This window comes from Saccostrea echinata, unplaced genomic scaffold (assembly GCF_033153115.1).
Source record: "Saccostrea echinata isolate AGI-Se365-2 ecotype Australia unplaced genomic scaffold, CSIRO_AGI_Sech_v1 ptg000033l, whole genome shotgun sequence".
NCBI classification, from domain to species: Eukaryota; Metazoa; Mollusca; class Bivalvia; order Ostreida; family Ostreidae; genus Saccostrea; species Saccostrea echinata.
In genome coordinates, this window is record NW_026889782.1 from 7,623,177 (window position 1) to 7,637,503 (window position 14,327).

Here is a 14,327-nt window from a genome sequence, read left to right on the forward strand (position 1 = left end):
GAATTCCCTCAGAACTTGTTGTTTTTGCTCTGTTTCCTATTATCCTTCCCTTTTTTATAGTATATTAATATGATTTCAAGGAACATGTGGAACAAGATTATTTCAAAGATGATGCATCCCACTTTTACATTAGTACTATATGACTCTTCTTATTATAAAAAAGTTCACAATGTTTGAAAATGATTTTTTAAGAATGATTCTTAAAACAATATTTTTTCTACATTCATCCTCTGTTGAAGGACTTACTTGTTGCTTGGCAACAAGCTTTGTTTTAGTTGTCTTTTACTTGCTTTAAATGCCTTTCTTTTCTTCAAATTTAATGCTGATTTTTTGTTCTTTTCAGAGATGGGTTAAAGCTTTCAGAGAAAATAATTACAACATTAGAATTACAACAACAAATGGATTAGAAATGAAGCATCAGGAATTCAAAAGAGGCTACCTGTCACAGTACAGTGAAGGTAGTCTTTGCACCATGATTGCAACATTGGTCCTCAGTTTCTTACCTGACAGTTACAGGAGGTATTTAATTCTTATGTTTTTTTTTCATTCCAACTTTCAACCCCCACCCCCACCCCAAAAAAAAATCAACCAAAACAAAACAAAACAAAAAAAAGAAAATTGAATCACACACCCCCCCCCCAAAAAAAAAAAACCAAAAGAAGATGGGCGTGTTTGGCGTGTGATCTGCAGGAATCATGTTTACGAAACATTTATAGTTTAAATGTCCACGATTTGGTCGGCTGACCACAGCTGGACAGGCTTTACATAGCTACGCACATAGGAAAATGTTATATTTTGTTTGAAATAACATGTCAAATTGTAATATTTAGGTTTTTTAATAATCAAACTTTAACATAGTAATGCTTCATATAAATAATAAACACCTACAAGATAATAAGGGTATAGTTAAATGCAATTACAAGTACATGTGTATATTAAAGTATTAGTAGGTTGGAAGAATTGCTTTCGCTCTCGGTGCAATAGAACCAGAATTTATCCATTTTAAAATAAATCGGTATAAAAAAATTAAACTGACAAAAGAATTGATTGCTTGCATTAAAAAAATATTAACGCTCCATGTGAGGATCGAACCAAAAATTTTCGTCTCCATTGCACTGGACGGGTAACGCATATTACTGAGCTATCATCGCTACACATTCAACTTGGCTTTTAAAACGACAATGAAGCACCGCATTTACACATTGGAATTCTTTGGGGAAAAAGTTCATTTTTTATGGTCTCTGGGTCTTCTCTCCATTTTTTATAAATGATTTTTTGTTTCTTTGAATTAGAATGCATACAAATAACATTTGAAAATCATGGAGAGATGACCCAGAGATAGCAAATTTTTAGAAAAACGTGTTTAAAAATGTGACATTTTGTACCAAATGAATCATCTAGCTTATTTTCAGATTATTTTTTAGCAAATCAAAATACAATTTCGGGAAAATATTTCCCTTTCCGATTTCACACAATCTGATTAAAATCAGATCTTTGTTACGCTCCGAAATTCTGATGGTCGCTGTACAAAGATCTGAAGACATCCCATTGAGGGTCACCTATGAATGAACTTTGTATAAAGTTCACGACCTTATACTAGCCAATGAAAATTTATCTCTTCCGCCAATCAATGATCGGGATATATAAGGGGTATGGTCATAGCGTAAACATGGCGAAATAAGAACGAAGTGAGTGAAGTGCAGATCGGTTCTTTGTATGAAATGAATAGCGAGTTAATTATGTTTCATGTACAAGCGGAAATGCAGAATTCTGCTTCCGATTGGTTATGGGATGTCACTCTCTCAGCTGTTGCAAGTCTATGGCGTGTTGTCCCGTTGTGACACTCAAGACGGAGCACCATACAGGTGACAGGTCAACAAAATATTTTACCGAGGTAATGATAAAGGTCAATCTAGAAAATCTTACACGAATTTTTTTAAATAACATATATTGATCCACGGGCTTTACCTGAATTTTAGGGATTGTCCGATGTCAAAGGCAGTCATAAGTGTAAAGAACATGTATTGCATTTTAAAAATAAAGTGACTGTTGACACAAGTTACAAGTTGCATTTAGACTAGCACTTTCATAAAAAACAAGGTATCTTACACACAATAAATGTAGCATTAAAAAGAAAAATGTTATGTTTCTGATTCAATTTCATTAATTATGATACTTGATTTGTAGTTCAATCTTGTTTTTATAGTTCTTCTCACATGTATTCATTCTTTGTCTGGTGTGTATACATTACCACCATAATCTTTTTTTTGCACCACTGTTCCATAGGGCCTGTCAGTCAATAAAAATTGTAGACCCCCTCCCTAAAATTCTACCCCCCCCCCCCCGGCACACCAAAACATTTTTTGAACTTTCATTGTTTACCATACACAACATGTCAGAGCTTTCTAATTAAAATTTACCTACTTTGTTCAAAATTCTTTAAGATTTCCTGCAACACTGCTCCATCAAACAAATCCTTTCCATGTGTTACTTTCTAAAATAATCCCAAGAAATTATCCCTTCCTACAGCTTATATTATTCACCTCTGTTTCTATTTATTTTTATAGGTAAACATACATGGCATAAAAGACACTTAACATTGTTATACTTATTTCTGATTACAAATAAAAATAGTTGTTGCCGTTGTTGAAAATAATATTTGTAGCATCCATTTCAACCCCTGTCATTTACTTGTTTTTCATTGTTGCAGGGAGCAGCGAATATGATGACAGACCCTGCCAGGCTCTGGTTTTTCAAACAAAACCCATTAATGTTCAAAACCGTTTCTGGACTCAGACATTATTCCTGTGTTCTCACATACCCAGGAGGACAATGAACAAGAAAGTTGTTATACTTGTATTGTGCATGTTTTTCCCCCATTTTAAGCTTGGTGGACTGTCAAGAGAACTATTTTCATACCAATCAAAGTGTATCTATAGATAGTAGTAAAAAGTTAGACAGTAGTAAAAAGTTAAAGTTGTTTATTTTCATGAAACTCCAATTTGTACTAAAACGGACTTGCATCAATGAACATTCATTGTTTAGAATACATTCTACAATCATCACACATGTCCAATGGGAACTGGAGAGACAAGTATGCAATAAAAGAAAGTATACAATTCGCATTTTTTTTTTGAAATATATAATTGTAATTAAAAGTTCTATGAATTATGTTTATCATTACTTATTTAATATTATAAAATTCAGGACTATAATGGCTGCTGACACCGGTGTGATGATTTTTTTTTCATGTAAATCAGAGACAGCTAATGAAAATACATTCAAAATTTCAGGACAATGAGGGCATACATATTTTTTACTGCTGCAAAGTAAAGATCATTATATCTTTATGTTCCTTCTTTTTCATTGGAAGGAATGCTGTCTTTTCTGACTCAGCTTTTCTACTTTCTTCTTGAACCAGATGTATACCACTGATACAGGAAATAGAGGATACTGCATTTTCATTTCCCACACAATGGCAATGTATACAGTATGTTGGAGAGCAGAGGTTAACATGGCAGACTTTTCTCCACAAAAATAATGCACAGTGTCAGTCACCTAAAAAATATATCCATTCTACATTATTTCAAGGAACATTCAGCATGTACAATGTATTTAAATTTGCAGGTTAATTTAGTAACATAACCTTACACTCAGTTAGCATGATACTTAAATAAAAAGTGTGGGTGTGATACAAATGCCCCACCAGGATCCATGTTTTAAATACTTAAATGTGCCTCAAGGATGTGAAAATAATGAAAGGAGAAAAGACAAAAGTAGAATATATCATTTTGCTGCTCTTATTTTCTTGGGTCATTTCCTGACTTATAATTTACAAGGACATCATAAAACTATCATGACAGAATAGTGGTAACATAGTCATTGTGGGGGCTAAGAGAATACAAATTTACTTAATATCTTGTAAATGAGTCAGATAAAAGTAAGGCCATTTTTAAGTGTGTGTGTGTTTGTTTTAACTCCACAGAACAGGAAAAAAACAAAATCAGGAGTTCTGAAATTGATTCTTTTGGTTAGAATGGCCTAATTGATATATCAATTTTTAGCTCACCTGAGCTGAAAGCTCAAGTGAGCTTTTCTGATCACCCATTGTCCGTCCTCCGTCCGTCCGACTGTATACTTTTCATATTTTCAACTTCTTCTCAAGAACCACTGGGCCAATTTTAACCAAACTTGGTACAAAGTATCCTTGGGTGAAGGGGAGTTTAAATTGTTAAAATAAAGGGCCAATTCCCCTTACAAGGGGAGATAATCAAGAAAAGACAAAAATTGGATGGGGTCATTAAAAAATCTTCTTCAAGGACCACTGGGCCAGAAAAACTGAAACTTATGTGGAAGCATCCTGGGAAAGTGTAGATTTTAAATTGTTAAAATCATGACCCACAGGGGTAGGGCGGGGCCACAATAGGGAATCCAAGTTTTACATTGAAATATATAGGGAAAATCTTTAAAAATCTTCTTCTCAAGAACCACTGGGCCAGAAAAACTGAAACTTATGTGGAAGCATCCTGGGATAGTGTAAATTTTAAATTGTTAAAATCATGACCCCTGGGGGTAAGGCGGGGCCACAATAAGTATTACAAGGGGGAAATCTGGTAAAGAACAGCATGGCTAAAGTTACTCAGGTGAGCGATGTGGCCCATGGGCCTCATGTTAGATTTTACAAATGATAAGTATGTGTATGTGAAATATTAGAGAGGTTAAGCAGATGACCGTGTACGTCTACGTGTACGTGTAGCTAGGGAAATGCCCTAATTTACTGCGATTTACGTCATCAGTTTTGCATATCGCGTAATTCTACAAGTTGTACACAACGTGTGGATTCATTTGTACACGTAGGAAAGAACGTGTAGCTTCTTAAACACTAATTATAGAATATATATTTTTCAGGCTGTGTTTGTTGTGATGTTGAGAGTTGATTACGTACATCTATGTACCTTTTTTAATCAAAGTCATAAAATTATTTGATACAAATGAATTGTAAAGTGACTTGTTGAAATGACGTTTTACACGTACTGCTACACGTACAGATTCTTAAACAGAACACGATGTTAGTTACGTGTACTTGTAAAAACACTTCTAGGTTTACACGTACACGTAGACGCACACGGTCAATTGCTTAACCTCTCTATTATTACATTTTATAGTATGTGCACCACAAACCTTCCAATCCTTTCAGAAATTGTTTCAGGCATGGTGATAACTCAGCTAATGTGTCACCTACAACGTTAATAATAACAAACATGAATTAAACAAACAATATGTAAGTTTAAAGTACTTTCTATTTGAATTTGTTAGGATGAGATTAATTAAAGATTGAGAATGGGGTAAGAATTACAAGAACAGAAGTAAAAAAAAAATTAAAACCTTGTACATTTTTTTTGTTTGTTATGAAGTTATATAATTTTGGGATGACTGTTGTGTCATTATAATAGGAAGTACGTGTATTTAATCATCAAGGCAACCGAGGTGATTTAAATGATGTAAATGCAAGCTTTAGAAGCTGTTTAGACAATTGTGTGAACTCTGTAATCGTAACTCATACGAAAAAAATTTCAACATTAAACTTACATTTCCATCGTAGATCTGACACCTGATCTGAAGTTTTCTCGCATTGTTTTTGGAATCATGATCATCTCAAACTTTCGGCAAACTTTCAGAGTCGGAGGGAACACACACATATTGCACATCTATTAAAATCTTCCGCATGGTCACTCTTCCTCCACTGTTTATATTTCTTTGCATCCATATCGATCAATAAACAACGCAAATGTTGCTCAGATGAAAAATTTCAACAATGTCATGGGCGCCGCCATTGCGTATTTTCGGAACTCGTTTTCTTCGGAATGTTTCGCGTAAAGCAAATCCAAAGAATCTGCCAGCGGCGTTTTCATTGGATAATCCAAAGTTCATTCTGAGGTGACCCTCAATGGGATGTCTTCAGATCTTTGTACAGCGACCATCAGAATTTCGAAGCGTAACAAAGATCTGATTTTAATCAGATTGGATTTCACAGGAACCCAAATGATCAAAAGAATGCTAAAATTTCGTGTGACAGATCAATAAATTTTTCACTTTTCAAGTGCGCCCAGATTCCTGCCGAATGCCAATCAAAAGCGCCCTCGTTCTTTTTAATAGTGGTTTTATGCTATATATTATACTCGTATAGTTGCAGAATATGAAAGATTTATTGGTTTGGACTTTTTTGCCTTAGTGATGTTTTCACATTGTAGTATATGCATATGGATTAATATACATACTTCTCCGGTTGGATAAGATGTTGAAAAGAGTATACATGTATTTGAAATTAGATGTGGCAATAATACAATTTTATTTTATTTTACAGTTATCTCAATTACAATATTCAGAGTTTTGAGTTTTACAAGAAGTACTCATCAAGTGTTCCAACATTTTTACACAACAAACCTAGGATGCTTGCCGAGCACTGCATCAAAAGAATTCCACCTGAAATTCAAACTATTTCCATAGAAAATATACAGGAGATTGAAGACAGGGCCTATGCTGTGCATAGTGTTGACTCCAACAACGTATATCAAGTGATATTTTCGGACACTGAACCCACATGTACCTGTGTTGACTACTCAAGACATCACTTGCCATGTAAGCACTAACTTGCATTTTTTAGATAATAGATGGATACTTACATCTTCTAACAGAGACAAAGAAGGTAAATCGTTAGTAAGAATTAGCTGTGTTTCATGTTAATAATCTTTTATAGTTTTTAAATGCTTGTTTTATTTAGGATTTGGAATTTGTTTGATGTATTGTTAATTATTGTCTGCATATTTTAATTTTGCTTATTTCGAATAATGTCACAGAATAAGAAGCTTTTAGCCATTGATTCATCAGTTGCAACACCCATATTTCAGGGAATATCAGAAAATTTTCATGGGTACATGACACAGGTAACTCTCTCTCTCTGACAATGTGTGTGTATGCATAAAAAAAATAATAAAAATGTCTTTTAATGAAAACATTGAGTATTATTTAGAAACTTTATAATTGATCAAAATAAAGCATTTACTTAGTAATGCTAATCAATTGATGTTTTTCTTAAATTTCATTTGGGACATGCAGACAAAATTCTCCAGTTACGACATGATTCGTGCTGCTGTCAATGAAAACAAAAGCTGGACACTTATAGTTTGTATACTTTTTAAAACTAGTAAATCTCAATTTAAACTTGATCTATGAGTAACTTGTCAGTTGTATACATGTTTAACTCTATCAAATTGGACATTTAGTTCTTGTATATCTGATAAGTACCTTTGTTATATTTTTTCAGGTATATACATGTTTAAGAAAAAAGGGTTTGGTTTAAATTACTTTCAAGATATGTTTTGCTTATTGCAAGGTCATTTATATTGATGCCATGTTTGATGATTGACCAAACCTTCCCTCCCACAATTTAAAGAAAATACTAAGTCATTTAAATTCTCACAAAATCCAAATAAATATCTGTACATGTATCTGTCTTTCCACATTCAGGTGCTATATCCAAGTACGAAGAAACTGGTTTACATTAATCCACTTGGTGAATTAAAGAGAACTATGAAAGATATTGGAGATAAATGGAGGTAAATATAATTTAAGATTGCAATACTGTAAATCACTTTTTATTCGAGAGCACATTGTCTAGCGTAGCTAGACAATGTGCCCGCGAAAATATCATTCTCGCATATATAAGTATTGGTAGAGATTATATAAATCAGTAACCAGAATTCGTGAAAAGTTTGTCTCACTAATAGAAAGTAAATGTCTATCTCGCAAAAATAAGGTGTCGTGAAAATTTAGTGCTCTACAGTAGTTTTAATGATTGCTACATTCCATTAAATACTGGATTGTATGGTTGTTGGTTTTTATATTTTTGTTTAGAGAATTCCTTCTTGGTAGAGTGAGAAGAGGTCTGAATGAAATTTTAGAGGATGGCTGGAAAGTGGAAACAACAAAACATACAAAGCAGTATGATTCTAATTCCTGTGGAGTGTATGTTGTAAAGGTGAAAAATATTCACTAGATCTAAACTCTTAATTCTCTAATGCCTATCTATCTGCCTGGTGATGCTTTGATTAAATGAAAAAAAAATGATATGTTAAACTCCCTGCAGTCCATAATTTTTTTTATAGGAAATCACTTACTACCCTTTTATCATATATTCAGTGTTAAATTTTGCATTTTAGTTTGCTGAGCTGATCATATCTGATTTGCCTCTAACATTTAGTTGTCGTCCAGATAATCTGTATCAAATTAGACAAGGAATTGGGAACCAGCTTTTGCAAGCAACAGGTAAATGTATGATAGAATCTCCTGTGTGGATCCATAAATATTTCATAATATGAAGGGGAGGGGGGTCCACAGCCTTTCAAAAAAATAAAAAATAAAAATTGAACAGCAAAAAAAAAAAAAAAAAAAAAAAAAAAAAAAAAAAAAAATCCACAAAACAATATGACCAAAGAAAGGGGAAAAACAACAAAAAAAACATTAAAAAAAAAAAACTTTTTCATTTGGGGTCTGCTTCATTGTCCATGCATGTACATGCGTAAGCTATATTACTTACCAGGCTGAATTTTCCCAATGATAATGGGGGAGCAGTTTCTAGGTCATTTTTGTAATAAATCTTTAAATCTTTTATGAATTTTTTTTTTTTGGTCCCAAAAAGGGAGGGTTTGCACCCCATTGACTCCCTTCTGGATCCACCCACTAAAATATCTAAAGAGGAGTTTAAAAAAATATTGAAATAAGGTTAAAACTAAGACAATAATTTATATTGCAGAACCACTGTTTGAGTACTGCTGGGCATGCAGTCTTCATAGAGAAGCAAGACGAAATGAGGATTGGGTATGATTTTTTTGTTCTGAGATGTATTTCGTTTATGTATACATAAATGTTTTGCTTGTAAATTTTAACCTGGACTTATTTTAAATTTTATAATTAAAAAAAAATCTTGCAGATAGGGTGTGAGAAATGTGTCAAGTTCTTTCACCATAGGTGTATAGGAGTTTCTAACTTTACATGTGGAATGCGTACCTCACTTGACCAACACTGTGTGAATCTGGAGCCTGATCTGAGAAAAGATCCTCCTAAGGTATACTTTACTCAATGCACAATATAGCATTAAGTGTTGACATAAAAGTTCGTGTCTGTGTAAAAGTAATGATTTTGTTTATTTTGCATCATTCACCACCTGGTAAATTTTGTTTCAGGAAAAGAAAAGTTCTTTTTATATAGTGATTTAAGGGGAAGGTAGCCAAATTAAGATACATTTCGCATGGCATTTAATTCAGTTTTGAAAATTTAGAATTTGTTGTTCGAAATGTATTTTCCAATGATTTTGTATGATGTTATCAAAATAGTGTTGCTTGTTATTATTTTTAAGCCATGCTTATAAGATCACAAATTTAATGTATATTAAAGCAGGCAAAATCTTATTAAATTTAAGGAAGGTGCTCAAAGTTTGATAACATTTCACAGTGACTGTGAGTTTAATTTCATTATCATATTGTTGTTCAACGTTTGCATATATCATGTAGTCTTGTGTTATCTGCATATAATCAACATTCAACAGCTAATTAAGGAGGGATTCTTCTCATATTTATTGTATTTAAAAATTAATGAAAATTTCACAGATTTAAGATGACGATATCACTAAGTGATGATATCAATGAGATTACATTTGACTGTTTTATTTTAGGTGCAAGGTCAGGTCAAGGTCATCAACTTCTTCCATGACATCCAGCATAAAAAATTACTTTTGCCACCTCTATTTATTTTAAAAGATTAAATGTTTTTCTTTTTGCATAAAATGATCTCACCATATAAGGTTTATCAGATGATACTACCAAATTAAGATTAAAAGTGTAACTGAAATAAATATTTGTAAATCTGAATTTCGTTCATTTTAATTAAATTTTTAGGGATAAAATAGTTATTTTGATATATTTCATATATTTAAATTTTTCTTATTTTCACATATGGTTAAGTAGTCATATCAAAATACAAAGTGATACAAAAACAAAAAAGTTTTGACGGTTTAGTAAGAGAGAAAAAACACTTTTTACTGATTTTTGGCTCAATTCTGTTCTTAGGTCAGAAGCTTTCAAAAGCTAATAAGACTAGTTTGTTTAGAAAATTGAATTTATTTTATATATTGTAAAACTTTAATCCATAGTAATTAATTTTAATCCCCATCAAATTGGAGATTTTACATATCTATTTTAATAAATAAAATGGGGGAGGGGGTACATTTTGAATTAACATTCCACAAATGCACAACCCTAGTGAATAGTTACATGTAGCAATTGAACCACAAAGAGAAATGTTATGCCTTTTGTTCTGAAGTCAGGAGTGAGGTATGAAAATATAATTTTTGTATGAACTTAACAACCTTCCACTCATAACATCATGTTTAAATACCTAGAGAAAAAAAATACTGGTCCAGGAGTTATGTGTACAAGAGTTTCCACGTTCCTTCCAGCAAAGACCAAAAACTCTTCGGGAATTGCGGCCTGTATTGCTGTATTTGAATTGCTATTTATAAGACATTCGTCAAGACGTAAGGCAGATATATAGTTTATAAAAACTGCATGGATTGCTTTAGATAGAAGCCTATTTCATTGATAGTCAAGTGACTGTACTTGGTACATTTTTTTAATCAACTGTAGGCATGTGATATGATTTAGTTTTAGAAGCATGAGTTTACCTCTTAGGAAAATTATGTTCATGTTTAGTGTAGACTTTATTACAGATACACCACTGCTATTTTCAGGTCACCTAAATCCTTTAGGTGAAATATTGTAATCTGTTTTAATTGTCTGCACTTTGCAATGCTTGTGGTCAACCCTCTGTTAACATTTGAACATTTTTGGCATCTACTGTTGAACTGTTAAGCCATTTCTAATACATAGTACTATAGGTGGACAAAGGGAAAAATAACTCTGAAATTCATATATACACACATGTACCACATGTACAATAAATTTGTAAAGTATGAATTGAATATTTCAGGTATGGAAAATCAGAAGAAACTGTAAAGGATAATGTTTTGTGAGTAATTATGTAAATTATAACATCAATATCTCTTTAAGTCAACTGTGTCAATATATTTCACTTGTAGTATTTGTCTCAATAAGTCTTCAACATGTTTATTATAACATTGGTTTTCTATACTTAATCTTTAATACTTAATCTTTAATTAATGTTATATTAATTTATAAAATAAGATGCATAATTTTATACTTTCATTTAATTTATTCATATGATTATTGAAAGAATTGTAATTTGCATTTAGAAGACACGGGGCTGTAACAAGCTATAGAAAAGGGTAGTGTTGAAGAAGTTGATGAAAGAAGTGTTGGAAGCAAAGTTCATGAATTTAAAGTCAGTGCAGATGCTGATGGAAGATGACATAATTATTATTGCTGAGAACAGAGAAGATGATGATGTTGTGATGAACAGACTAGATGATAATGAGGATGATGAAGATGTTTTCAATGCTGGTGGTGTTAGTGAGGCTGTAACAAACAAGAATAGTGAGTGATCAATATTTGATATTAAAGTCTTTTAAAAATAAAATTTTGTTTTAAAAATTTTTAATATTGCACACAGTGTAAATACTGATGATCTTTTCCTTCCAGAAATTCAAACAGATTTCATAAACAGTCATGTGAGTAGAATAGAATATCATTTGTTATACATGTATATCATAATTTGTAAAATGTAATAGAATATATATAGTTTTCAAAAAAAATTAACACATTATCTTGTTGCTGTTAAATAGTAAAAGTGTTAAGTCATTCTTGTCTTTGAGTTCAGTTATAAATAAAGAATGTATTAATTTCATTTTATTTCCATGCAATCTGCAGATGAACAGTGTTGTTGCATACTTGAAGGAGATTATGAACTGCACTATGAAAGAGTGGTATATAGTTAAGATACTTGATGCTTGAAATAATACTTTGGTCTCTTAAGTACATACACTGCTAATTTTTATTTAAATTCAGGTTTGTATGTTTCATCTTAAATGTATTTCCACAGTGAAGAAGTTGATCATCTACGGCATCATCAATTTACGGAAAATCCTGTGTCGATGTATGAGAAATTCAATAAAAAGTACTGTTGTGGGGAGAAATTTATTAGCGCAGAGGTAAGTATATACATTTATATTATTTCATGGGATTTGGGATGGAATCTTTTCTTAAAATTACTCATTTGTTTTTTGTCTTTTGTTGTGCTTTGTGCAGAAGTCAATATTGTTTCATCTTTTGAAAGTTATGGAGCATTTACACACAGTCCTGACAGAAAAAATGTGCGCCAGCAATCCAGTACATGGGTAATTTAGCTAGTTTTTCTTTCAGTTTTTAATGAAACAATGTATGCAATTTGTACTATAGTCATGAAACAACTTTCAGATCCATCTACACAAGATACAGATGGTATGAAAAACCTGAAAAATCAACACCTAGAACATATCCTGAGAGAAAACAATTTGTGTGTTTTTCTTTTTTTTATACTGTAAACCAGGAAATTTTAGCCTCTGTGTTATTTTCACTTAATTGGCTTAGGTCATCTGTGGGAGAAATTAAAAAGGGGTAACTTCAGAGAAAGTCATATTTCTTTGAATACAACTGTGTGTAGACGAAATTGTTTGAAGGTGCGTTAAGTAGAAAATAACACTTAAAAATAACCTGTATGCAGTATTTTTTCACATTTTTTAAAACAAGTCTATAAATTTAACTTTGTACTATGAAAAAATGTGATCTTATTTCTATTTCTTTCAAACTCATTTAAATTTTCTTTACGTTTTATAATTTCAGAATGGGAGTACATTACATGAACCTGATTTTGGTTAAAGAATCTATAGTGTATCTGATATGTAAGAGAACAGGTTTACCATACGAAGAAACAGATGAAAGATGCACTCTTACAGAGCGTTCTGTACAGGATGAAATTGCTGAACTCTAGTTATATCTTAATTCAAAAATGACGAACACAGCAATGCATATCATAAAACTTTCATAAAAATAGCTACATGAATCATGAATCAATAATTACTTAACAATTTGCACTAGAGTACAGGTGTGTCACTTATATATGAACTCGGTAGAACCTATCAATAGCCCAGGGTACAGGTGTTTCACTTATATATTGTACTGAGGGGAACATATCAACAGCCTAGGGTACTGGTCTCTTACCTGTCCTGTAGTACTCAGTAGATCGTATAAATAGCCTAGGGTACTGAACTCTTACCTGTCCTGTAGTACTCAGTAGACCGTATCAATAGCCTAGGGTACTGGTCTCTTACCTGTCCTGTAGTACTCAGTTTATTGAATCAATAGCCTAGGGTACAGAAGGGTCACTGTTATGTAGTTCCCAGATGACCATATCAAAATCCTAGGGTGCAGGTTTGTTACTTTTGTACTTGGTAGATTGTTTCAAAAGCCTAGGGTGCAAGTACTGCGTCACATATATATTTAGTAGAACATACCAGCTCGGGATATCTGACAGGAAAATGGATGCTGGACTTAATGTTATCAGATTAGATCAGGTGATTTTCTGAAATATGTTTCATATTTGCTTCCTGTTTGTTTTATTTTAATACTGTTAATTTCAGAATTATTTATTAAATATAGTTACAATTTATCTAGTGTTGTTTTGTTTAGAAAATTGATATCTATCTTCCCATCATTTACAATCTTATTTTAATTTTTTTTTACTTATTATCATTCTCATTTTTTTTCTTTTCTTCCGTGCCCTTGTTATTTATTTATTTATTTATTTATCAATATATTTTTAGAATTTATTTATATTATTTCTTTAATGTACAACTGCACATGAAAGCCAAGCAATAGCTTTCAATAATTCTTTTGGTGTGAAAAAAAAAATAAATTCAGTTATTATGGGCAAAGATAAATATGGTTAAATCAGTGTGGAATACATTAAAAGGAAAAACTGAGATGTTGCTATCAATCGTCATTCTTTTTGACAATGATATCAAACATTCCGGAAATAAAGTATTGCATCGGATTCCTTTTAATCGTTGGGCATCTCATAAATATTCATTATTACGCTAGGCTCGTGATATTTAGACACAACCGTTCGTTCAGCGTTCACCAAGTTGCGTTCAGCGTTCACACATCGTTCACTCACCGTTCGCTCTGCGTTCGTTCAGCGATCGCTCACCGTTCAAGGGGGAAAGTAGAACGTTTTAGGGACTGTATTCACGTACCTTTGTAAAGTCCGCTCTGATTGGCTAATCGGCGTTATGTGAATCCAGTAGTTCTGTTTGATAT

At 32.3% G+C, this 14,327-nt stretch overlaps 2 long non-coding RNA genes across 2 annotated transcripts; one reads left to right on the forward strand and one right to left on the reverse strand.

The window, feature by feature from the left end:
- Positions 1–3,540: 3,540 nt before the first annotated feature.
- Positions 3,541–5,721, reverse strand: LOC133198618 (uncharacterized). Its single transcript, XR_009722518.1, has 3 exons — positions 5,590–5,721; positions 5,182–5,238; positions 3,541–3,558 (listed from the first exon to the last, which is right to left on the reverse strand). It is a non-coding gene; the product is annotated as an uncharacterized LOC133198618 (long non-coding RNA).
- Positions 5,722–7,916: 2,195 nt separating this feature from the next.
- On the forward strand, positions 7,917–8,884 carry LOC133198619 (uncharacterized). The gene is made up of 3 exons (XR_009722519.1): positions 7,917–8,038; positions 8,220–8,325; positions 8,813–8,884. It is a non-coding gene; the product is annotated as an uncharacterized LOC133198619 (long non-coding RNA).
- Positions 8,885–14,327: the final 5,443 nt, after the last annotated feature.